The following is a 24,490-nucleotide window of genomic DNA, read 5'->3' on the forward strand; positions in this document are numbered from 1 at the left end:
GCCCCCGGCCCTTCTCCCACCCCCTAATGCCTCCCGTTCCCTGCTGGCATCCCCTCTTTCTGTGCCCTCCGCCTGTCCTTACGCAACAGGCCGAGTGGGAAAAAAAGCAGCAAAAAAGAAAGCCAGAGCGAGGGAGGGAAGAAGCCGATGGGGCACTGGCTGGCAGGCAGACAAGGAGCACGGCAGGGGCGGCTGGCAGCCCGGGACACGCGGCCTCTGCCAGGGCCTTCTGGGCTGCGGGCATGTACGTGCGGTCAGCAACGTGCGAGCGGCTGCGAGCGGGGCCGGGCACACGCGCGGCGGTGCCGAGCGCCCGGGCTGGCAGCCGCCCTGCCCTGGGCTGGGGCGCGGGGCTCCCTGCACCGGCCCCCGCCAGTGGCCGGCAGCAGGGACTTGGTGGGACAGGACAGGCTGCTTGTCCCCGGGCTGCGCCTGCCCCCGCGCACATCCCCGGCCGCTGCCACCCAGGTGCGCAGGAGTTTCCAAGCAGGCGGGGGTTCGGCTCTGTCTCACCAGCCGTCTTGCCAGTTTTGACCTAAGAGGGAGAAATAGTGACCTCCACTGTCCCAAGGCCACGCGCCTCCTCCCGCTGGCCCGTGTGCGATGCCGTGCCGGGGATCACGATGCTGCTGCTGCTCGCTTCTGCTTGTGTCAGCAGTTTCAGAGCGGTTCCCAGCCCGGCACAGCTCCCACAGAGCACCAAAGCTCCCTCCCTCCACTCAACCCCCTGTATCCTGGCCACCTCCTGGAGCCCTGTTTGTGAGCATCCTGCCCTGCTCCCAGTTCTCACCCACCAATTCAGGAGCAAAAGGAAGTCTCACCTGTACCCCCCACTCAAAAATGCCTCCCCAAATCACCCAACATTCATATTCCACACTCAGACACAATTTCCCCTGTATTCGAAGGGAAGGGAAGGGAAGGGAAGGGACTGACACAGTGGAGCATTTCAGAAGACATGGTTTCTTCATGTGCACCTCTGGGCATTATGTCACAGACCAACTGGGAGTTAAGTCTTAGTCTCCTTCTCCTCATCTCCTGGGAATGAATGAGGTTTCCAGATATTTTGGAGACGGTTGGTGTGCTCACTCATGAGTCAGCAGCTGTCAGTAACAGTTACGCACACGTGGGTGACACCGCTGGGGTAGGAAAGTCCCTGGAATATCACACACCGGACAATAGGCACGTAGTGACCTCAAACCCACCCTTGGCACAACTAAGAATATACCCACACCACAACCAAGGTGTCCCTACATCCCAGAGAGCACGTAGCACTTCTGCTCTCCAGGGAGGTGGCAACAGTGTAGCTATGCAGGGATAGAGCCCACAGCAGCTCCTGCGGGTCACGACTCTGCGACCAGTGCCTGTCAGCAGTGTTTCTCTGCCATTCACATCTGCTTTTGCACACTTTTGGGATATCCAACCCAAACAACTGCTCCTCAGAGGGGAGGGGTTTCAGCAACTGAGATCCTCTGAGAAAGATATTCATCCTGCAGCAGACAAGCCCAATGGGGAAGCCGTAGCACATGGGTTTGGGGGTGGCTGGTGCCTTTCCAGAGTACTGAGATGCTCCTGGGCAGCAAGTTACCTCCCTTGCTGGGTGTCACTTGCAGACCAGGCCAGTGGGCATCGCCACAGAGCCCCGGCTCTTTGCAGGGGAAACACAAAGAAGACTGTGGGCAGGGAGAGGCAAATGTCATGGGGAGGCAGGAACACCAGCTTCAATCGTGCTTGTAAATATTTTATTAATTTCTCAGTTACTCACTGTAGAAGGCCACTATCCAGCCTCTGGCTATCAGAGGGTGAAAGCATTTAAGAGCGTTAAGTGTATAAGCAGGCCTGACAAGTAACAACTTCTGCGTGAAGGCAGCACTTTTCAACTTCATGTCCTCACTGTGGCTCGCTAGCCCAGCCCCGAGGCCCTGGCTCTGCCCCTGCCCCTCACCCCTGCCCTGAAGCATGCCTGACTGCCACCTAACACATCATGTACACAGCAGATTTATAACTCATCCTTCTAGTCACAGCAAGGTTTCTTGAAGCAGATGAGTAATTATGTGTCTATAAAACTGGAAAAAGCTAGATAGGCAATGGGCTGCCACCACATTCCCTTCAGTGGCGGCAAACGAGGCAGATCTAAGCACAGCCTTCATTCACTGCATCCTGCAAGCTGCCTTTGCAGTGTTCAGTGAGGAAGAGCGAGCCTTTGATCCAGGTAGCCTGAGCAGAGCAGCTAAGATGGGTAGACATGCAAACAAAGGCTAAGCTCCTGGGTCCAAACCAGCTCTGGAGCGCTCTCCAAATGTGTGGGCTGTTCAGTTCTGTACTTCTAGTGGAAAGGCATCTTGGCCTGTTGGCCAAGGCACAGCAAAGTCCAACAAAAGCATGTTGGACTTCCTTTCAGACCACTGAACTCAGTGCTGGGGTGACATGGCAGCCTCTCTGCCACTAGGAAAACAAGCAGGTCACTGGGAAAGAGGAAGAAGAGGGCCAAGAAGTAGCAGCTGGGAAGCTGGGATGAGTAGAAAGCAGGTATGAAAAGCGTAAGAAGCGGTGTGGTCAGAAAAGGGAAGGGGCAGAAAGGAGAAGGCAAGTTAAGGGATAAACTGAAAGGACCAGAGGGGAAGAGGTTGTTCAAAGGCAATTTCAGGGGTTGTTTAAACTGAGAACTAACAGGAACAAAGACTGCCTCCATGGTTGCCCAACCCCTAGGCCGGGATCCCAAATTAACAGATGTGTGAATTTAAAACAGATCTTAGAAGGGAGATGAAAGGGTGGGAATTACCAGCATTCAGAAGCCTGGTGGAGATATCCAGACCCAGCGAGGCAAACACAGAAAGAAGCTGGAAATGCAAATACAGCCAGGTCTCTGCATTGAAATCCCTAACACACGGGGGATAAGCAAAGGAAATGATGAAGCTGAGATAGCACATGGGGAAACAGCCTGGCCCTGCCATGTGCCACCAGCGCTGCTTCAGAGGAGCCTAGCACTGGAGCACTCCATTAGGGAAATGTCACTCTGGAAATAGTCTAGTTGGTGGTGAGATCATTCATTCTTCTCAGCTGGAAACCTGACCCTGTTGCCAAACGTATTTTCCAGGCTAGAAGCTGATGCTCATGGAAAACTTTGACCCTGAGGCCCAAATAGAGATCCTGAGCTTTTCAGTGCCAGTGCTCAGCACCCCAGCAGTCTGCACAGCCATCTCAGAAGTGTCTCTGGCCACGTTGCAGCTGGGTCAGTGGCTCAGCTGGGGAAGCTGAGCACAGCCAGCATTATGGCAAGTCACACACCACACACTGTCACCAGCTCCCAGGCAGCCATGGGCTGGCTAAATTTGGGTTGGCATGGAGTGCTCATTGCATGATCTCCCAAGAGATTTTACAGGGACAAAAGCCTGGCAGTAAGTGGCAAGGGTGTAAGAGGGCTCAAATACCTGGTTTGATATTAGGTCCCCTAGCTTCTATTAAAGGCAGTTAATTTCTCCTGATCTCTGGCAGCAGGAGGAGACGTTTTTAGAAGCCTTTTCTGGCTCCAAGCATCACATGAATGAGTGTGGATATGTCAAACTCTCAGTCATGGCTTTTGTCACGAAGTCATGACTCTGCCAAACCACCATCCTACACCTGAGGTTTTGGGCAACTTACACCATGCCATGCCAGGGAAGTGAGCCATTGCATTGGCAGAGCACTCCCCCCAGCCCAGCTCTGCGCTACCTGCTGTCCGTGCTGCTTCAGCTGCTTTTCCATAAGCAGTTGGCCTCAATCCAAAGAAAACAGCAGCAGCGGTGCCATGTCAGTGTAAATGTCTGTGGGAAAGCCAGGCCTGCTGCGGGCAAGCAGTCTTCATGGAGCTCAGGGGGAGGCTGGGCACCCTCCAGGCCCTGTGCCTAATATTTGCCGAGACACCCAGATAATATTTGTATGCAGCTGGCAGGTGCTCAGATAGCTTTGGCTGGGGCAGTATTTGAGTGTGTGGTGAGGATGTGAAACCCTGTTCCAGGCACTGTGGAGCATTGACAGATAGCCAGGGCTGCAGGCATCTACCCTGCCTCCAGCTGAGGTTGCAGACAAGCCCCTGCAAAGCCCTCATCTCCCTCCCTCGCCTTCCCTTGCAAAAAGCACTGGCCTGGGGGGACAGGGCAGCCCCAGGAGCCCCCAGTCACTTCGGTCTCAGGCACACCAGGAAGAACCAAGGGACAATACTCCTAAGGAGGAGCTGAATTTGGAGAGTCAGAAGCACATCATTTGGGACGCTGGAGTGAACTGAAATGCCAGGTGTCCGGATGGAAGGGTGGCAAGAGTCCCTGCTCCGGCCGGCAGTGAATAACCATTAGCTGGGCGCCCACAAAGGCCGCTGCCTGCGGGCAGACGTGATCGCAGGCACAGCCTCGGCTCCCGTGCTTGTGGGAACCTGGCGGAAACCCTCCCGGTTTCCCCTGGTCTCGGCTCAGCTGCGCTGGGAGATTTGCATTGGCAGCCGGGTGGCGGGGAAGCTCGCCCGCCCCTCGCCCGCATGCTGCCGGCGTCCTGCCAGTGCCGGCAGCCTTTCGCCTCTGTGAACTTTTTGTCTCTTGTGTGAAAGCGGAGTGTTTATCAAAGGAATCGTTTAAACAATTTAAATGCATCCTAATTAGAAGTGGGCAAATGGCACGAGAAGCCATACGAGGAGCAATACCTTTCGCTTGGAAGCACACCTTTGCCCATGTGCTCTTCTCTCACCTACAGACACCCCGCCCTTCCATCACAGGTCCCTGGGAAGTTCAGCTGGCTAAGTACCTCGATCCACCCTGGCAGCCTGCAGTGTCCCTACAGCTCCACGCTGCCCCCAGCCCAGCTGCGCGTTACGCACGGCTGGGTCAGTGTCCCCTCCATCCCCTCTCCCAGCCTCCCACCGCTCTCCCAGCCCCAGGACTCTGCCCCCTTCCTGCCATCCCTCGTTCCTGACCCTGGTGTCACCTATAGCTGCAACAGCTATTCAGCCTATATCCATTACTAAATGAAGAATCCTCTGTAAAGCAGCAGAAAAGCCCTGGCTGTACAATGTACGCAGACTGAAAAGGGAAGGCTGTTAACACCACTTGGAAAGGGGCCTGCATTTGACAACAAACACAGCCAAGTTTCGAGCTCCTTGCTAATTAGTCTATTAGCTGTGTGAGCAGAGAAAGCCTCTCACCATCCAGTGCCGCTCCACTCTTGTGCTTCAGTCCCATCACTTCAGGAATCCCGTGCCCCATCTCCATGGTCCGGTGCTACGTAGGCATCACACCAGCAGCTGGCCACTCGCCAGCGCCTGCACAGAAGAGCCAGCCAGAGATGGTTCCTTGCTGCCGACCTTCTCCAAGGGACAAAAGCTGCTTAAAAAATGGAGCCAAAGTCCCAGGTGCTGCCAGGATGCCAGGCTGTGGAAGAAGAGGGCACCCTGCAGTAACCCACAGACCTGCTTGTCTGCTAGATGGACATCCCCAGCCCCATGGTGCTGGCAGGAGCCACTGGGAACAGCCCTCTGAAGAAGGTGTTGGGGAGAACCCATCCTGCTGCCAAGAAGCACACTTCCCAGTCATGCTTCAGTGCCTGCAGAGCTGTCAGCCCAGGGAAGATGTTGCTCTCTGGGGCGTATTCAAGCAGGGAGCAAGCAAAACTGTTGTTGTTCCCCCTGGCACATGAACCCTGCACCCCCAGCCTTTCAGCACCTTTCTGGCAACCCAACCAGCCAGTCCAGCAGACAGAGGCTCCCAGTGCATCAGCAGCGTCCGTCCATCCATCTGTCCATTAGTCCATCCATCTGCCCAGGGAATGGGTTAAACAGCCTGTGCCACACCCTTGAGGCCAGCCTGGGTTTCCAGGCCTGGAAGGGAGAAGCTTGCAGCTGGGGATCATTACTGGGCAGCCATAAGGAGGGCGGAGGCCTTCCTCCCACACTGATCAGAGGAGCTTTGCAACTGTATGCCCTGGAGCCAAGGGATGAGGTCCAGGGCTTGTTTACCACCTTCTGCAAAACAGGGGAGTTTTGTCCACACCAAGGAGAACATCAGCAGATCCCACCATGAAGTGATGTGTTATGTTCTCCCCAGGGCAAGTGGACCACTTTATGACCACCCAGTCTGATTTGGTTGACTTCTCCCAATAAGAAGGCCCTGATTTGGCTGGTCTGCCTTGGGATATTTATTGATCTAATATTCTCCGGACCGGGAGGCAAGAGGGGATATTGTGCTCTCTAATATTTTACTCCTGCTAACAGAGCCCATTGGCAAGTCATAGGAACAGATACACCTCTGCTGCCTGAAAATATGGAGCAGCAAAAGGTCTGATTCAGTCCTGCCTTGTGCAGGACTTGCAGGAATCAAGGGAAAAGGACAGGCAGCCTTTCTGACTCGAATACAGTGCAAAACCTCCAGATGCTGTGTGCTCTCTACTCAGACTATCCAAAAGACTTGGAGAAATTTAGCAAAATCCTAAGGGATGAACTCATAGTAGAGGAACTAAGCAGCAGCCATTTTGTTGTGGGGATGGCATGTTGCCTGGACATCCACAAATGAATGGAAACCCACATGCCAAGGGATGCCGGAAGCACGACCTTTCCCTTGGAACGATGGGGAGCTCCACATGAAAAATGGATGACTCAGTCTCCTGAGCACCACAGTCAGACAGGGAGTGGAGGAAGCTGTGGTACTCCTCCAAGCTCAGCCCCTGGAACAAATTTGCCAGATACAAAAATGAGATGTTATGAGATGTTGGGCTGGTGCGGCTGTTTCCCTGCTTCATGCCCTCAAGCAGCAAAGCTGTGCTGGCTGGTAGAAATCAATAGTGTAGACACAATCTACTTGGTTTCCAGTGAAAGCCGGGAATGTCTGGAGGGCCAGTTATAGCTTCTAAGGGTTGAATGGATGTGTATCTCCTCATCCAGCAGAACTGAACCAACTGCTGGGGAAGTTTCATCTTGGCTAAGCAGGACATCCAGAGAAGGTACTTTCCAAGATCTAATTTGTATTATCTACTGTGACCCCCTTCTCCTCCCTTCCAAGCACAGGGATTCTGTAATCTCTGCAGGATGGCCTTATCAAATACTCTTGAGCTGCAATATGAAATCTTGGAGGAAGCTATTCCCCTTGGTTTCATCCTGCACATTACATAAGGGCGATTCAGCCAAGGAGTTTGGAGGAATTATTTATTAATGGGTCATGAGATCACTGACGTTGCTCTTCTGTGAAATCACTGAGAAGCGGAAAACAGATCATTGGCCTCAGGTCCTTGAAAATCATATAAACCTGTGGGGAACGTCTCTGCTGCAGACCTCATCTGCTCTTGACAGATGTTTATACTACAGTGGCCTCTCTCATCTCAGTGCTGTAATCCAGACAACGGTCAGCTCGTCCACTGCAAACGTGCCTCCGTTACACTAACGTATGGTGGGTTGGCTTTTCTGTGTCAGCAAGGTTTAGGGTCTAGCTTTTCCATGCAAACTCCACCCAGCCTCTGTGAACATGCTTACCCTCTGGCAGAGGCACCCACTGCTTGAGCCAGCTTTCACAGAGCATTCGAGTTTGAAGGAGTGGTTTGCACACTTCAGCACCAGGCTGAACCAGCACAGACAGAAGATGGATTCCCCATGGAGGCAATGGCAACAAGTCTGTGTGAAAAGGAAGGTAGCTCAGATCTGCTCTGGACAGCCTTCTGCAGAAGTCTGCAATGGCTGTGATGGACTTCTGTGGGTTCACCTTCACACTGAATCCCTGGAGGACTCTGCAGTTTCATTGTGCTCTCCTGCTGTGAGGTCTAGTGGAGACTGAGCCCCCCTTCTCCTGCTCTCATGAAACTTCATTCAATGACTGTTGTTTACTCCACATTTGCAGCTTACCTTCCATCAGTAGTTGAACTTCAGCCACCACAAAGGGTAGGCTTCCTCCACCTCCTCTCTCAATCTTCACTTGTTATCTACCCAGCACCAAATGAAGGACCTATTCAAGAAGTCCTCCCATCTGATTCTTGTACACAGGAATGATGTAATAAGCCTTTCTGGTTGACTGCAAATTTAGGAGCCTCCACAGTGCAACTAAACTACTGCACTTCCCATGAAAAAATTATAGCAGCCTGCTGTCTTCTGTCAGCTCAAGGGCAGGTCTGTCTGAACAGACTTCATTTAGGCTTCCTGGTGTTGTGCCATATATCCTGAAAGGCTATTCACTTTTTGAAACAGGGAACATGGTGTAGTGTCTAGAAAACATGGCATTGTTGGGAGAATCACTGTTATGCCCTTGTCACCCTGCAAAGACCAGCTGTGCTTTACCATGTAATGGTGCATGATTTAAAACAGGGCACCTGAGACATCATCTAGCTGTATCTCTGCCAAGGACAGGTACCACTATCCAAGCAAGCCTGACGAGTACTTGTAGCATCTTGGGTTTGGAAATTTCTCGAAAAGGAGGTTGTGTTGTTGGAGTTGGAGTGTCTGGTTGGAGACCTGTCACCAGTGGTGTCCCCCACGGTTCAATACTGGGCCCAGTATTGTTTAATTTATCCTTGGATGAAGGGGCAGATGCCTCCTCAGCAAGTTCACTGATGACACAAAGCTGGGAGGAGTGGCCAATGCCCCAGAGGCTGTGCAGCCCTTCAGAAGGATGTCGACAGGCTGGAGAGAGGGACAGGGAGGAATTGTCTGAAACTCAGCAAGGGCAAATTCAGGGTCCTGCACCTGGAGAGAAACAACCCCGGGCACCAGCACAGGCTGGGACCTGACCTGCTGAGGAGCAGCTCTGTGGAGAAGGACCTGGGGGTCCTGGTGGACAACAAACTGTCCATGTCCAGCAGTGAGTCCTTGTGGCCAAGAAGGCCAATGGTATCCTGGGGTGGAGCAGGAAGAGCATTGGCAGTAGGTCAAGGGAGGTGATCCTGCCCCTCTACTCAGCCCTGGTGAGGCACATCTGGAGTGCTGTGTCCAGCTCTGGGCTCCTCAGGACAAGAGAGACATGGAGCTGCTGGAGCAGGTCCAGTGGACAGTAACAAAGATGGTTAAGGGACTGGAGCATCTCTCTTATGAGGAAAGGCTGAGGGAGCTGGGCCTGTTCAGCCTCAGGAAGAGACACTGAGAGGGGACCTCATCAATGTCTATGAGTATCTCAAGGGAGGTGCCAAGAGGATGTTTCCAGGCTCTGCTCAGTGGTGCCCAGCAATAGGACAGGAGGCAATGGGCAGAAACTGATGCACAGGAAGTTCCACCTGAACACGAGGAAGAGCTTCTTTACTGTGTGGGTGACCCAGCACTGGAACAGATTGCCACAACAGAGAGGCTGTGGAGTCTCCCTCAGTGGAGATACTCGAGAACTGTTTGGACACAATCCTGTGCCACGTGCTCTAGGATGGCTCTGCATGAGCAGTGAGGTTGGACCAGGTGAGCCACTGTGGTCCCTTCCAACCTGACCCATTCCGTGATTCTGTGATTGTGCGGACTCTGCAAAGCACTCTGTCTTAAGAGAACAGGAGTCCTTAAGGAGCTGAAAAGTTTTTCTGATGTCTAACCTTATGTCTAACCTCCTGAAGATAGAGAACAACTTGTTTGGTTTCTTTTTCAGACCCTTTTTACAAATGTGAAGGTTGTCACGTTTTCGCTTTCCTCCTCTCATAAGCAGACTAAACAAATTAAGTTCTTTGAAACTTTACTCATAGGTCATGGTTACTAGGCTGCTGATCATCTTTCATGGACTCTAATAGGTGTAAGCTTTTCTTGAACTGTATTACCTAAACTGAATATATCCAGAAAGTATGAGGCTTTCCTAATACTTCATAAAGTGGAATGATTGCAGCATGCCTGGTGCTTGTGGCACTTTTGTTTATATAGCCTAGCAGCAAGCTTTGTTTTTCTTCACATCTGTGTGTCATCAAGTCACTCAGTAATGACACCCACCACCTCAATGATATCCATGTCCTTTTCTGAAGGCCTTGTTGCCCCCTTGTATATGCATACAGAAAATTATCCTGCTGCGTGTGGCTTGCATTTGCGCTTATGAATTGCATCCTGTTTATATCTGTTTCACCAGTGTCACACCCTGCCTGAACTCCCATCCTGAGCTCCAAAGTGCCTGCAACCACCACATGGCAAATCAAAAAAACTCAACGTGAGCCAGCACTGTGCACTCACAACCTAGAAGGCCAGTGGAATCCTGGGCTGCATCAAAAGCAGAGTGGCCAGTAGGGCAAGGGAGGGGATTCTTCCCCACTACTCTGCTTTGATGAGACCCCACCTGGAGTGCTGCATCCAGCTCCGGGGTTCCCAGCACAAGGAAGGACATGGAACTGCTGGAGCAAGTCCAGATGCGGGCCATGAAGTTGATAAGAGGACCAGAGCACCTTCCCAACAAAGACAGGTGGAGGAACTCGGGGCTGTTCACCCTGGTGAAGAGAAGGCTGCATGGAGACCTTATAGGAGCCTTCCAGTATCTGAAGGGTACCTACAGGAAAGCTGAACATGGACTCTTCGTCAGGATCTGTAGTGATAGGACAAGGAGTGATGGGCACAAACTGAAAGAGAGGAAATTTAGGTTAGATATTAGGAAGAAATCCTTTACTGTGAGGGTGGTGAGACACTGGAACAGGTTGCCCAGGGAGGTTGTGGATGCCCCAACCCTGGCAGTGTTCACAGGCAGATTGGGTAAGGCCTTGAGCAACCTGGTCTAGTGTCCCTGCCCATGGCAGGGGGTGTTGGGACTAGATGATCTTACAGGTCCATTCCAACGCCTTAACATTCCATGATTCTGTGGAATGTAATACACGTTTGAAACCAACAACCAGGTTGATCATGCAAGTAGCTCTCAGCATTAGAGCCAGGACACATCTTGCTCATCTCCTCCAACCCTGTTGTAGAAGGAAATTAGGCTGTTGCTAAACTCATGTTGACTGTTACTTCTCACCTTGCTATCTTGGTCAGCCTTATAAATAGGGTGTCTGTTCCAGGGCCCTTGCTGGTGCTCAAGGCGGCCTGAAAGTTCTGAAGTCCTGTGACTCCATTTCCTTTACTCCTTTAAAAACAGGTACTATCCTTCTGCCTTTATTCCAAAGTCATCTGGAACCTCACCCCTTCTTCTTAAGATAATTACAACCACATTTAAGACCATTTCAGCCAGGATTTCTGCAGGGCCAAGTAATCTGAAAGGAAGGGAGACACATCTGAGGTCGCTGACAAAAGGATGAGGGAACCAGTGACTCTGCCCCATCTGTGGGGCACGTGGCTCCAACCTCTGCCTGGCTGAGGGAGCCTGCAGGTGCAAGTCCAGCACCTCCTGTGGCACAAGGAGTGTACGTGAGCCTGCAGACAGCATCCTGCAGCATCTGGCTGGTTTACATAGCAGGGAGCTTTTGTTAACATCAGGAGGTTAGCCAATGAAGGGAAATTTTACAATTACACCACACAGCTCTGTTGACTCAAAAGGAAGAGTTAACTTCAAAGCTCCACGTAGCCGGGCTCACGTAGTCCAGCCAGCTGCACAATGAGACGTTTCAGCGGAAGGCTGGGAGTCTGCTGGATGGATGCAAGACATTCACACGGGGCAGATAGCAGCTCTCGCTAGGCAGCTGGCAAACGGGCAGCTCCCAGGAGCCAGAGAGCGCCCTGGGAAAGGGGCAGGCAGAGCAGGGAACAAAGGCTGCCGAGTGGCTGCGGGTGCGACGCTGATCAGCATCCTCTCCATCAGGCTGGAGCTGGCAGCTGCCTCTGGGCGCCCTGGGCGAATGGGCCGCTGAGTTCCCAGGCCCCTTGAGGGATGCGACAGCAGTTTCACAAAGTGCAGTTCTGCGCATCAGTGAAGGGGCTGCCCCAGTGTTGCCCCCCTGTCCCAACCACACTGTTTCTCATTTCTTTTCCTAGACAGGATAGGCCCAACTCTTTGGGGAACCTTTTTGCCTTGTCCCCTTACCTTTAGCCATGAATGAATTTATTCTTTGCCCGGTTCTTGGTCCAGCAGTTTTCCCAGCCGAGCCATGAGAGAGGTAGGCGGAGGGAAACACTACACCCAGCTCTCACTCACTTCTCCCCTGCCCGCCGCAGAGCCAGGCAGCCCTGCACACGATCAATTACAGGGGACGGAAATGCCCCGTGCCCAATATCCGGTGGGGCTGAGTGATGACAGCCCACTAATCATTTCCAGAATTTGTGATTGGAATTAAAGAGCTAGGTTTGCCTTCGGTGAGTGTGGGAAGGGCAGCTGGGGGAAGGGAGTGGCCCATGTTTAGGTAGGGAAGAGATAAAGCTGTGCAGAATATTGCTGTGCTGCTGCAGTGATTCAAGCTGAGAGGTGATTTATGAATTTATAGGACACAGACAGATGTCGTGTGGAACATCTCATGCTAGTGAGCTGTTACAGCTTTGCTGAACACCAGTCTCCCTTCCCACCCATCACACATAGCACCTCCACTTCCAACAACTGCATGGTCCCTCCCCACTTTCTTAAGGTGTTGGGAGGGAGCAGGTTCTGCCTCCACTCTACCAGCACTACCAGCGATCAATTCTGCCTGCTGGCTTGCTTCCCCAACAAGCACCTGCATGCTCCTTCCCTTCTCACCTGCTTGTGTCCGGGAGAGGCTTCCCACACATCTTATCCAGACCTCTTTTTCCACTGTCACACTGGGAAGCGTAGACAGAGATCAGCCACTTGCTTTATCCCAGCTGTGAACCTGCCTCGCTGAATTTCCTGGTCTTCCTCATATCCCTGGTGGCTGGTTCCAGGGTTGTTGCTTGGCTGCCTGCTCTGTACATCCTTGGATGTAGTACATCCTTGGAAGTACATCCTTGGAAGGAGACATCTTTTATAGTCTTGTGCCTCAGCAGGACCCAGCAGCACCCCAGGGGCTCTGCTTGCACAAGGAGTATTTGGTCAAAAATCAGCTCCTGCACTCCAGACACAAGATATGGCCCAGTGGTGCAGGTCACCAAAGGCAAAAAAAAGCCTTTTTTTATTACCTATGTCACCATGAGATAATCATTCCAGAATAGAAGCAAGGATGTGCTTGCTGACCTGGCTTGTTGCTTTGAAGCCCCTCATCCAAAAGCAGCCACAAGAGGGTCTCTAGGATGTTGCCCTTTCTAAGAACAGACCTGTTTTCCCCTGGCAACAAGCCACTGCCTAAATTTTCTCCCATGCTCCTTTTAGGGGCTTCTCTCATTTTTGTCTGAAGGTACAGGTCTGGTCTATAAGGTAAGAAAAAACACCCCCGGTCTTTCCATATATCCCCATCCTGGGCCCCAGCTATGAAGCTCCTCTGAAGGGAGGCTAGTGGCAAAGTCCTGCGGAGACAAGCTGGAGAGAGCTATGGAAATAGAAGCCAGCAAGAGGGTGGGACGCCTGGAGGGCTGCAAAGAAACTTTTAAGTAATTGTTTCAGAGGAAGAAGAGATTGGGCTGTGGAATGGAAATTAATAAACTGTCTGCAGGGCATGTGCAGGACAGGCAGGAAGCCTTGGGACACTCCTGGAGCAGGGCAGCCAGCTCCCGCAAGAGCAACATAATATGTAACACGCTCGTGTCCGTGCTACACACAGAGTTTTGGCAGCACATATATTTTGGGATGAGCCTCACTGCCTGATTTCCAGATCAGGATTTTACAGAGATTACTTGCTCCCAATTTCAAACCACTGCAGATGTGACATGTTTCCAAGCTTCAGGTGGCCACTTTTTCCCAACTGCTGCAGGCAAGGCTGGGACATCCTTTAGCAGAGATCTTCCCTGCATAGCCTGCTAAAGGCGGAGTTTGACAACCTTCTGCAGACCCTGTCTTCTCCAGGTGGGTGAGGAGGATGTTTGCAAGGAGCCCGGGATGAAACCACAGTCTGGGAGGTCTCTTATTTCTCCTCACAGCATTGGAGTTGAGCTCAGTGTGCTGCTCAGATCCACTTTGTGAGGGCTGCTGTTTGATGTGAAATCTCCATCCCGAGTTCAGGGCTTGAGATAGATACAATTAACAGGTTTCATGTAGTAACCGAGGTAAAGGGGGATGTCTGCTGGATGCCAGGCCAAGCCCTGTCCGGGATCACGCCAACACACACATTTAGGAGAGCAAACATGTATCAGGAGTGTGAATTAATTACCCAGGCTCAATTATCACCACTGTCCCTCCCTGCCTCTCAGGGAGGCTCACTTCCTGTCGCAGTGCCAGGCTGCACGTACAGGAGCAGGGCTCTGGCTAAGGCTTGCCTAGGAATCCCAGGCAGTGTGCCCCCATCTCCACACCCTGGCTGCTCCCTCCTGAGCCTGGCAGGCAGGGCAGAGCTGTGGGGCAAGCTAGGCAGGAGGGTGGCAGCAGCCCACTTGTGCCTTTCACCTGCTCCCGTGGGACTTGCTCCCAGCTGGTGCCGACCATCTGGGATGCAAGTCACTGGCTGACGGGGCCGAGCAGAACTGGGGGATGCTGGGGTGCTGGGGCAGTGCTGCACAGCTTCCAGAAGAGGGGTGGTATTTGTGCAGGGCCTGCGTGGCAGTAGGGTCTTGGCAGCTGATGTGGGAGAGAGAGGACCTGGACCAGCCCTTCTCAGATGAAGAGTAAAGCAAGGAGAGACCCCAAAGACCGAGATGTGGCATCACATGTCAGGCATTGGGAAAGGCCTGCAGGTGCATCCTGAGGCACAGGGATGCGTGGAAACAGGGACATGTTTGCTCTGCTCCGACTGCCAGAGCCACACTGAGGGAAGGTTCCTTCTCCCAAAGTCCCACTTCAGTGCATCCCTGAGCTCACAGCAGAACTGGCTGCTCGCACTAACAGGACTATGCTCCTCCGAAAGTGGAGGTGGTGAGGGGTGGGAGAACCCAGTCCTACCGCACTGCAGGGTTCCTCCCCCAGGCAGCGCCATCTCCTGAGCCCTCCCTTGGCTCCTGATGGGCTGCATCTCCTGTCACCCCACAGTCTCCTCCTCCACCATTGGCCACCAAGAGCTGAGTCTATTGGTGTTGCTTGGATCAGCCCGTCTAAGGCTGATCCAGCCAGGGATGTTACTGAGGAGCTGGCACAAAGAAAACCCTGTACCACTGCCCAAAGATTCCCCATATGCTTCAAGAGCAAAATCCCTTTAGCTTGTAAGGAAGATGCAGGCAAGCTTGTAAGCTTGTTCAGCAGCCAGCACCCTGTGTTCACCCTCCTAGCACCCCACCAAGGGCCTAGGTCAGTACCAAAACAAGGAGAACGTAGTATGTCCCCAGTGTCTAAAGAGCCCCACAGCTCTCTGAAAGCCCTCATGCTCTGCATGCCCCACAAACTTCTGCAAGCACTGGCCACACTGGAACTGCAGCTTGCAGAAGAAGAGGGCTTGGATCTTAAGGAGAACTTGGACAATGTTAAAATCTGGGGAGACAAAAGACCAAGCTTGGATGTAAAATAATCCAAAGAAGAGAGAAAGTTTGTAAGCAGCTCAGAGAAGGAAGCTTGTGGGAGGACAGGGAGTGTGCTCCAAGGGATGTCATGGTGCAAGGTCTGCACAGGCACAGCAATTCCTGTGTGCAGTGAGCTCCTGGAGCAGCAGCAGGAAAGGGATTAAAACACGAGTCAGGTGGGCTCTTACTTAGAGGAAGGAAATGGTACAGAGGACAAACACCAGCCAGGTAAGTGAAGAAAAGTGCCGCCACCTCCTCTGCTGAAACACTGCTCTGATCCTCAAATACCAGGGGCTTCTGCAAGAGGAATCAGCAGCATCTCCTAGAGGAAGGGATTTGCTCCAACTGCCCAGCTCAGATAAACAGAAATGGGGGAGCTCCTTGACACGCTGACTGATAAAACAGAGCAGCAGCCCAGGTACTCAACTTGAGAACACGTTCTGAAACACCCTGCCCCCCTCACGTCCCTTGCCCTCCAGTGACATCTGTCTGTGTACTCAGCACAGCCACAGCAGGCAGCCCTGCTGGTGTGCAGTACGAGGCTGGAGACAAGCACCAGGGCTGCAGCAAGCTGGTGAGCTGCCCAGTGCAAAAGTTCCTTGTAAGAATTTACTGCAAATTTCTTGACTCCTTTGGCATCTCCCCCAAGCACACAGCAGGGTACTGATGGGGACGATGGCTCTTGGGCTCATAGGATGCTTGTCCCAGAGAGCATATGTGCTGTCCTTGCAAATGGCATAGCATACTGCAAAGGACTCTCTATCAGTCCTGAAGGATGAACCCAATCTAGCATTAAATCCAGCTGGCTTGAGTGCCAAGAGCAACAAAGCTCTGGTCCCACAGACTTCAACATGAGTCATTTACCCCCAGCATGGAGCCTGGACCACGTCCTTGTAGTGACTAACTGTTGGCACCGCTAGCTCAGAAGTGTCTATATATGTTCTATACCTGCCCAGCTGATGTCCTTTCCTGGAGAAAAGTCATCCCACACACAAACAGCCCTTGGGCTCTGCCACCAGTGCTGTCCTGCACAGCTCCTGCCCTGTGCTACCTTACCCAGCCTTGACTGGCAGACAGCAGAGCTGTGCTGATTGGCAGCATAGTTGGTGCTGTGGGTGCCTCACCTCTCCCTCCCTGGTGCTACAGCTGGTCACAGAATCACAGGATTGTAGTTTGTGGGAACAATGACTCTGTCCTGAGACAACAGTGACAGCAGAAATCCTCATAATGCAGTATGTATGACCACTGATGCTGGTTGCTACCCTCAGTTCGAGGCCCACAACACCTCTACTTTCTAGATCCTCAGCATTTTGTTTTCCTTGTCAGGGCAGACTGTGACAAGCTTTGGTTATTTAAAGAGACTCACTCCCAGTCAGTACAAGATTTCCTTGGCCATCCCAGTCCCACTGGCTGATGGGCATCTCACACAATCAAAACACAGTGTATCTATGTCCAGCCCCAAGTCCTCAGCAGGATGAGCAAAGGGCTCTTCTCCAGGGTCTCTCTGGTGTTTTCACCTTCCTTCTCACTGGGAAATACTAACCCACAGGAAAAGCAAAGTCCCCTCTGTGAACAAACCAACCCCAAAGACACCAACCAGACTAGAGTGCAAGACACAAGGAGACCCCCACAGCTGGGGAGAGTAGCAGCACAAGAGATCTGAGCCATGCCATGGCTCCCAAAAACCTTCTTCTACCCCACCTGCTTCCCAATACCCCTACCACTGCCCCAGTTCCCTTTCTCCCTATGCCTGCCAGGTCAGCCCACAGCTGCACTCACTGTGGGATTCAGTAATTCCCTGACATTCAGCACTGTGCAAGGTGACCAGGAACAGATGTATATGAGCAATCAGAGAGTGGGAGATCTAATACCGCAACCAACAGCACACTGAGAGCGTGTAAGGCAAGGGAAGGAAAAAAAGAAAAAAGAAAAAAAAAGAAAGAAAGAGAAGAGAAGGAGAGAAGGGAAAAAAGAAGAAAAAAAAAAAAAAAAAACCCTAAACCACAGACGGCTCAATACTTTCCATGTGGTGCCGCTAAGGAGGAAATCGCCTCCATTTGCTACGTGCGGAGCCGGGTGTCTGCACAGCGGCCGGGAAGAGAAGGGAGCCTGTTTCCCAGGTGGGGAGGAGGGGCTGGCGGAGGAGCTGCAGCCGGGAGGAAGGTGCCTCCCACACCCACGCGGGACGGGGGTGGCGGGCGAGCTGCAGGTGGCGGGGCCGTGCCGGCGGTGGCTGTGCTGCAGGGGCACCTCCGCAGGGGCTCCCGGGGACCCCGCTGCCCGACGCGGGGTGCGGCCGCCCCGCTCCAGCGCTGCTCCGCTCGGGGAGGCCGCCTGGGGGTCCCGCACCCGCTCCCAGAGCCAGGGGCTGCGGGAGACCGGCTCCTTATCCAGCATCCAGTCTTGCTGCTTGAGCTGGGGTGCCAGCTCTGACCCACCCCTCCCCGTGTGGTACCGGGTGCATTTCCCCACCGCTCAAAACAGGGGCCAGGGGAGGGGAGGACAAATTTCCCAACCCCTCTGCGTCCCTCTGAACGGTGTGGTGAGTGGGACGAAGGCTACAATGTCCCCCCCGCTCCCTTCTCGTGACTGCCCCTCTGGCCTCTGCACCCACCCAGGGTGCTGCCAGAGTGCCACGGCAGCTGCCTGTTGCTGTGCCCTGTCCCCTCCCTGGGCCTCCTGCCCAGCCCAGCTGCCTCTGGGGGCTGCTGCCCCCACCTTTCACCTCAGCTGGCATCCATTTCTGCTCGGGCAGGAGAGGGGGAAGGGTGCTCCTGCCCAAGGTCCCTATCTGAGGCACACCCAGATTGCTGCTTGCGGGATGATGGCAGAGGATGCAGTACTTGAGGGCAACTGAAGTCCCCCTGGAATTTTGAGGGCTTATCCTGTGAGGTGCTGAGCACGGCAGAGGATGGGGTTCCCCTCTCTCCAAGCACTCCTTTCTCACTTCCACCAACACAGCAGCTACCCCTTCTTCATCCACAGACCTGTTTCTGGGCTGGTGCCACAGGGTCTGTGCCCTTCACCCTGTCCCATAGCACAGCTAGACATGCTGCAAAAGCCACCCCTCCTTGCCTGCCCCCAGCACCAGGGTGGGGCCCACTCCTTGTGCCAGCCTGGCTGGGGCAGGGAGAGCCTTGGGCTGAGGGGTGGCACCACATTACCTCATGCATTTGGATCAGGGGGCAAAGTCCCTGATCAGAGGTCTGCCACAATCACACCTGGGCTGTGCAACCCAGGGAAAGTCCATGGTGTACAAGATGAGCAAGGTTGGGTTGAGGGCAGGGGCTCAGTGTGGGGACCAGGGCACAAGCAGCCCTTCCCCCCTGCCCTGGGCACCTCAGGGAAAAGCAAAGAGGTCTTTGCTGTGGCCCCACTGCTCTCATATCCAAGCCGCTGTCCATCACAGCATACAGAGCACACGGGCTTGACTTCGGGAGACTTCCATCCAAATCGCTTCTCCAGCTGTGGATGGGGACCGCCAGAAAGGCTGGGAAAATACCTTCTGCTGCCTGCAGCAAACACCTCAGCTGTGAATTGTAAAGTCAGCCTGGTTCCACTCCAGGCTGCTTAAACACCAGCCCAGACCCCTTGAGTGCCTTCCCCGTCATATCTGCAGGATCACAGCTGCTAAGGAAGTTACAGCCCTCCCAGCCCCCTCTCTGGGAAGCCACTACTCTGTCCCAGTTTGACCCGTGTCCCTGGGGCCTTGCCTAATCTCGTTTGCACAGGTGGGGGACCCTTGTAATCCACAGATCTGCATCCATGCCAGGTAAAGCACAATCAACCCTTAGGCTATTGCTGTTTCCTGGGAAAAGAGAGGATTAGCAGGGCCAAGTAATGGGAAATCCAAATGGCCCATTTCAGAAACTGTCAGCTACAGGAAAGGTTCTGGAGGGGAAGACAATATTTTGATGGCTGTGGAGTCTTTTTAAAATTTATCAACCATAAAACACAGACAAGAAAGACAGTGTATAGCACAACCCATACCATTTTGGCTGGTCCACTTTTCCCACAGTCCTGCTCATCCTCGGAAGACCCCACGTGATGGGTGCCAAACCCACTGCAGATTTTTGTGGGGTACACTGGGGTACAGATCATTTGGCAAAGCCTTCAAGCCTTCTGTGATATGCAGAGGAAAGCTTCAGACTGATACACGCAAGTCTCCAGCACCCCAGTGGAGAGAGGAGGATGCCACTTGAGTTCTCAAAAACGTCACTCAGTTCACCTCCCCACCCACAAGACCTTCCGGCAATTATGCTGTCTGTAGGATACCACAGGAATCAGGATCCTGGGCAGTCCACCCCGAGGCCCTCCCCAGCCTTTTGCAAAGAGCAGAACTTACCTCCAAACACCTCCTGACATGTGGGACTCTCCCCATTGGGATGTCTCATGGTTCCCCTGCAAACAAACAGTCACAGCTGGAGACTTCCTGGGCACCTTCTGCAATGAAGAAGGCTGTCAGGCCGTGAGGGTGTGTGTCCTAGCTCTGCAGCTGCCAGCCAGCTCCCACTGGAGGGGCTGTCCAGCTCTGTATTCACCACCTCTGTGCTCTACAGGATGTACACTGTGGTCGAGAGCTGCTGGTGCCTATTGAGGAAGGTCCAGTCCATCTGCCTGCAGGATGGGTGACCCCCTCACCACATGCAGAGCTCGGAAGCAGCCCCAGCATAACTGGGTGCAAGGCCATGAGACAGTGGCTTGGTTTTCCTTGGGAATTAACATGGTGCCCATAGGAGCTAGCAGTCCCCCAGCAAAGCACAGGGACTTCCAACAAGGACCCCAGTTCATCTTCCAGGAAGGTGTAGGGCAGCGACATCTTCTGCTTGCTGGTGGCTGAAGGCACAGTGGGGATGATGCCACACCATGCTGCCCATGGGGAAAGCACCCACTTCTACTGGGCATCTCTCCCTGTGTTGGTTTATTAATTTATTTTTCATTTTCCCTCCCTCCCCTTCTTCCTCCTCCTTCTTTCCCCCTAATCCATGAACAAGACTCTCAGAGCTAGAAGAGAGGAGAAAACCAGCACAGCTGCAGATGGGATCAGCGGCGTGCTGGCAGGCAGGCACGCACAGCTGGGAGAGGGGAGCACGCTCTCACACACACAAAGCAGCACCAAATGGAGCACGTGGAAGAAGGCCAGCAGAGGCTGGTGACTCACATCCCCGGCCTCCATCAGTTTCTTCAGCAACACCAGTAGATGACCGAGGCTGGCAGGAGATACCACAATGCTGGAGCCGTGCTCAGCACCCACAAGCCACCCAAGCAAAGGATGGGCAAACTCTCCTGACCTCAGGGGCTGCTCATCACATCTTGGTGGCAGCCAGATGCAAAGCACCACATTATCTTCTGTGGATCCTAGTCTAAATATTTATTTCCTTGTCCAGGCCCTGACACGTCCCTCCTTTCTTTTTCATTTGTCAAAAGCATCCATATCACCAGTGGCAAGAAATACTTAAATGGGAGAGAGATGCCACAGACTCAGCAGATGAGCAGAAAGGAAAGTGTAGTTTGCTCCTTGTTGAGCACCCAGGAGACATGGAGAGCCCTTCCCATGGCAGAGGTGGAGAGTAAGGAGGTCGTTGTGAAAATTATGGCTGCACCATGAGTTCCTGCTCTCCACCTGTTGGGCTATTCTCTCCCCTCCCCAAACACCCCAGTGGCACAGCAGGGCCTGGGATGACTGCCAGATTCTCCTTGCTCAGAGGCTATTCAGTCCTCCAGAGAGGAAAAAGAATGCTCACGGGAAACGGTCAGCAGAGCAAAACCAGCACCTCTGAGGACACAGAGCACGTTTGCAAAGGGCAGTACTGCTCCCCAGCCATGCCTGCACCCACCACAGCACCACCACAGCAGGGTCAGCTTCTTGCCTTCCTTGCCTTCTGTGACAGCAGTGGCCTGTGCCAGGGCACAGCAGCGGTGCAGGACGGAGAGAAGGGAAAAGGGCCCTGAGCTGAGGCAGCATCTGTACCCACCTCTCAGTGCACAGTGTTTCAGCAGCTGGTGCTAAACAAGGACTTCAGGCTTCTCTCATCCTCTGTGACACTTCCACTGCTGCAGTGCAGCCCTATGCCAGTTGCTATGGCCCAGCTGTACATCCCGGTGCTGGGCTCCTTGCAGGACGACTTCTTCCCAGTCCTTGGCAGCATCGCTTCTGTTGGGATGCTGACTCCCTGGCTTGACAGAACACAGAAACACCACAGACCACCAGAAGAGAAGTTGGTAAAGCACCATTTCACCGAGCTGCAGAAAAATGGGAGAGGATATTATACAGCCCTGAGCAGTGGTACAGCCTCGTCCAGCCCTGCCTGCCCCTGGAGCCCCCATCTTCAGCCATTTGCTCTTGCACATCTGCACTTCCCAGCACACACTGATCTGTGATGCCTGGCTCTCCTCTTCCTTCCCCTCCTCACCCTGCTGTAAGGATCACACAGCCTCCTGCTGATGCAGGATGTGTTGCAGGATACACCACCATTCAGAGCCGCCATGAGGTGTAAGTTTGAGGTAGCTGGAAAGCACTGGTATAAGCTGACCAACTCTGCTATGCCTAAGAAATAATACTATGTCCACTCCAGGTGCCATCTCCAAACCAAGGCATACGACTCACAGGTTAGAGATGGGGCACTGTCATTCTGGCTTGGAGGAAAAAGAAAGTGAAGGCAAAAGAAGATCAAAGTGTAATTTCCCTCAGCCTGACCAAACATTATCTCCATTCCAGCAGCTCTATGAAAGCAATGACACAAGGGACAGGCATTGCAGGTAAGCCTGCTCCTGCCCAGCACTGTGGACTTGCAGTCACTCCTCCCATGCCAAGCGCTGTTATTCAGCTGGTTTTAACTAGACCATGCTAAAATGTTTGGGTTGAACTTCATCTTGCTGGGTAGCTGCCTAATGCTGAACTATCTAAGCAAATACAGTTATAAAATATATAATTTCAGCCAAAATGATTCATCTACTTCCAAGAACATTGTAAGGGGAAATGCTTTGGTTTCTCTTGCTTTTGTTACAGAGAAATCTGATGACCTTTTCTTTGAAGAGCTCTTCAAGCTGCATGTTTTTGGCATGCAGACTTGAAGTTTGGCAAAAGGAGAAGCAGGGAAGGCCTTTGGTTTAGTCCAGATGCACCCTTTGCTGCCGCCAAATTTAGCCAAGTCTTTGAAATACTCCGTTTCACATGTGCTTCCTTAAGGCAGTCTTATAGAGCTTACCAGCCGAATTCCCTGAAACCTTTCCCTTTCAGGATGCGCTCCAGCCAGGGGCTGAGCAGGATTTCCACATAAGCAAAGCTGTGGATTGCTGCAATCCAAATCACAAGTCCAGTCCATCCCTGAGACTAGGCAGCTCCTGCCACCTCACACGCCCCATCCTGGCTCAGGCAGAATGAGCAATGCATGCACAGGCAGGTGGGGAAAGGGGCTGACTGGACCAAGAGACAAACAAAGGAACTGCTGGGAGGAGGGAGGATTTGGGATGGGAATTTGACTGAAGGGAAAGTGGACTGAATCTAGGAGGGAAGAGGAATGTGAACCTCCATGAGGACTCAGCATGAAGAAATGCATCCAGCTGAGAGCACAGCACAATGATGCAGAGGATCCAGCAAGGTTACAGCCCTGGAGAAAGCTGGGGTATCCCAAAAACCAGAAGAAACAAGGAGGGGGGCAGGAGGAGGGGGCAGCCAGCTGCTGAGTATTACAGCAATAAATGAGGCAAGCACTCAGTTAAACCAAGAGGTCTTGGAGGGCACTGCAGGCAGAGCTGACAGCCAGAAGGTGCACAGGGAGCACAAGGGCTGACTTTGGGGGTGTCAGGACAAGACCACATCTGCAAAAACGGTTTCTTTAACATGAGGTATGGAGGGGTAGCGGCATGTCATGGAAATACACTGTGAGTGCTCATCCTGGTAGGGGGTGAATCAGTCCTGCACCATGATGTCCTGCTAGTGGAAACCAACAGAGGCCTTTAAGTGTGAGCTGAGAATCTACCAGGGGTGTGCAGGCTTCCCTCTCAGAAGACAGAGGAGGGAATTCATCAGAAGGTAACAGCCTGTAAATCAGGACACTGCTCCCAAACAGGGAGGGACACATCCTGGATGCTGTGGTGCAAATGAAACTCTCCAATGTGTCTGAGGCTCAGAATAGCACCATTTGTTTATTTATTTTCATTGTGATGGCTCTGGTTTTGCTTGGAAGCAGCTGCACTGAAGTCTTCGCAGCTCTGAGGACTCCAATCTCAGCTGTAGCCCAAAGGAGGGCAGAAAGTTTGGAGACATCCAGGAAAGCATTTGAAGCTTGCGAGCCTTGCTTTGCACTAGCATTAGGAGCCCCCTTCACAGTCACACTTCATTAGCTCTAGGAACCAGTGCAAGCAGACATTAGCCTTTCATGGGACCACTGTTCTCCATGGATGAGCAGTCAACACTACCAGTCTCTGCTTTTGCTTTGTTTTTCCCTTAAGGAGGAAAATTTTCCTACCACTTTCTTAAAAATAAAAGAACGCAAAAGCAACATACATTAAAAAAAGAAAAAAAGCAGCGCTTACCCTCATAAAGCAGCAAAGCCTTTTCATTTTTCCCCCAGAATCCCACAGGAAGCCCAGAACAAATCCAGTCACTTTTTCTTAGGAAGCACATCTCTTCCTGGTCTCATACCTAGGTAAGAGCAGAAAGTCTGTATTCAGGCTGTGTAAGCAGCATGGGGGTGGCTGGTCCATCTTCCAGCCAAGGTGCCAGCCAGTGACTCATCCGCCATGGAAATCAGGGTGCATGAAGCAGAAGAATGGAGAAAGCAGTGGTCCATGCTATTCCAAGTGTGTCACTTTGCCAGGAGATGTCTTCCTGTGCTGATGGGGTCACAGGTCCTGGCAGGCCCAATGGGCAGAGCTGGACCTCAAGCTGTGGGGAAAACTGAGGTGGAGAGTTAGTTATTTGTGCATGCGAGGGCCATGGAAAGGGAGCATCTGTGGGAAGCTCTCTCCTGAAAGGCTTTCTATAGGAGTGGCTGGAGAGTATCTCTTGGAGCTTTCCCTTTGTATTAGGATATCCTGAGTCAGAAGGGACCCACAAGGATCATCGAATCCAAATTATAATGAAGTATTGAGTACTGAATTTTTTATTCTGCTCTAACAGCAGGTTCTGTATTCTACAGGGAGCTT

The 24,490-nt window shown here is 52.8% G+C and overlaps 1 long non-coding RNA gene across 5 annotated transcripts in view; it reads right to left on the reverse strand.

Moving 5' to 3' along the window:
* LOC116441113 overlaps positions 1-24,490 on the reverse strand; it is a 44,474-nt gene that overhangs the window by 8,761 nt on the left and 11,223 nt on the right. For 4 of the 5 annotated variants that reach the window (XR_004238893.1, XR_004238891.1, XR_004238892.1 and 1 more), the window contains exons 2-4: positions 23,879-23,987; positions 21,316-21,583; positions 19,686-19,741 (exon numbers count right to left, since the gene is read on the reverse strand). This is a non-coding gene — a long non-coding RNA (uncharacterized LOC116441113). The remainder of the gene's footprint in view (positions 1-19,685; positions 19,742-21,315; positions 21,584-23,878; positions 23,988-24,490) is intronic. The other variant, XR_004238894.1, reaches the window with a different exon arrangement.

Source organism: Corvus moneduloides, chromosome 3, assembly GCF_009650955.1.
Source record: "Corvus moneduloides isolate bCorMon1 chromosome 3, bCorMon1.pri, whole genome shotgun sequence".
In the NCBI taxonomy this organism is placed as follows: domain Eukaryota; kingdom Metazoa; phylum Chordata; class Aves; order Passeriformes; family Corvidae; genus Corvus; species Corvus moneduloides.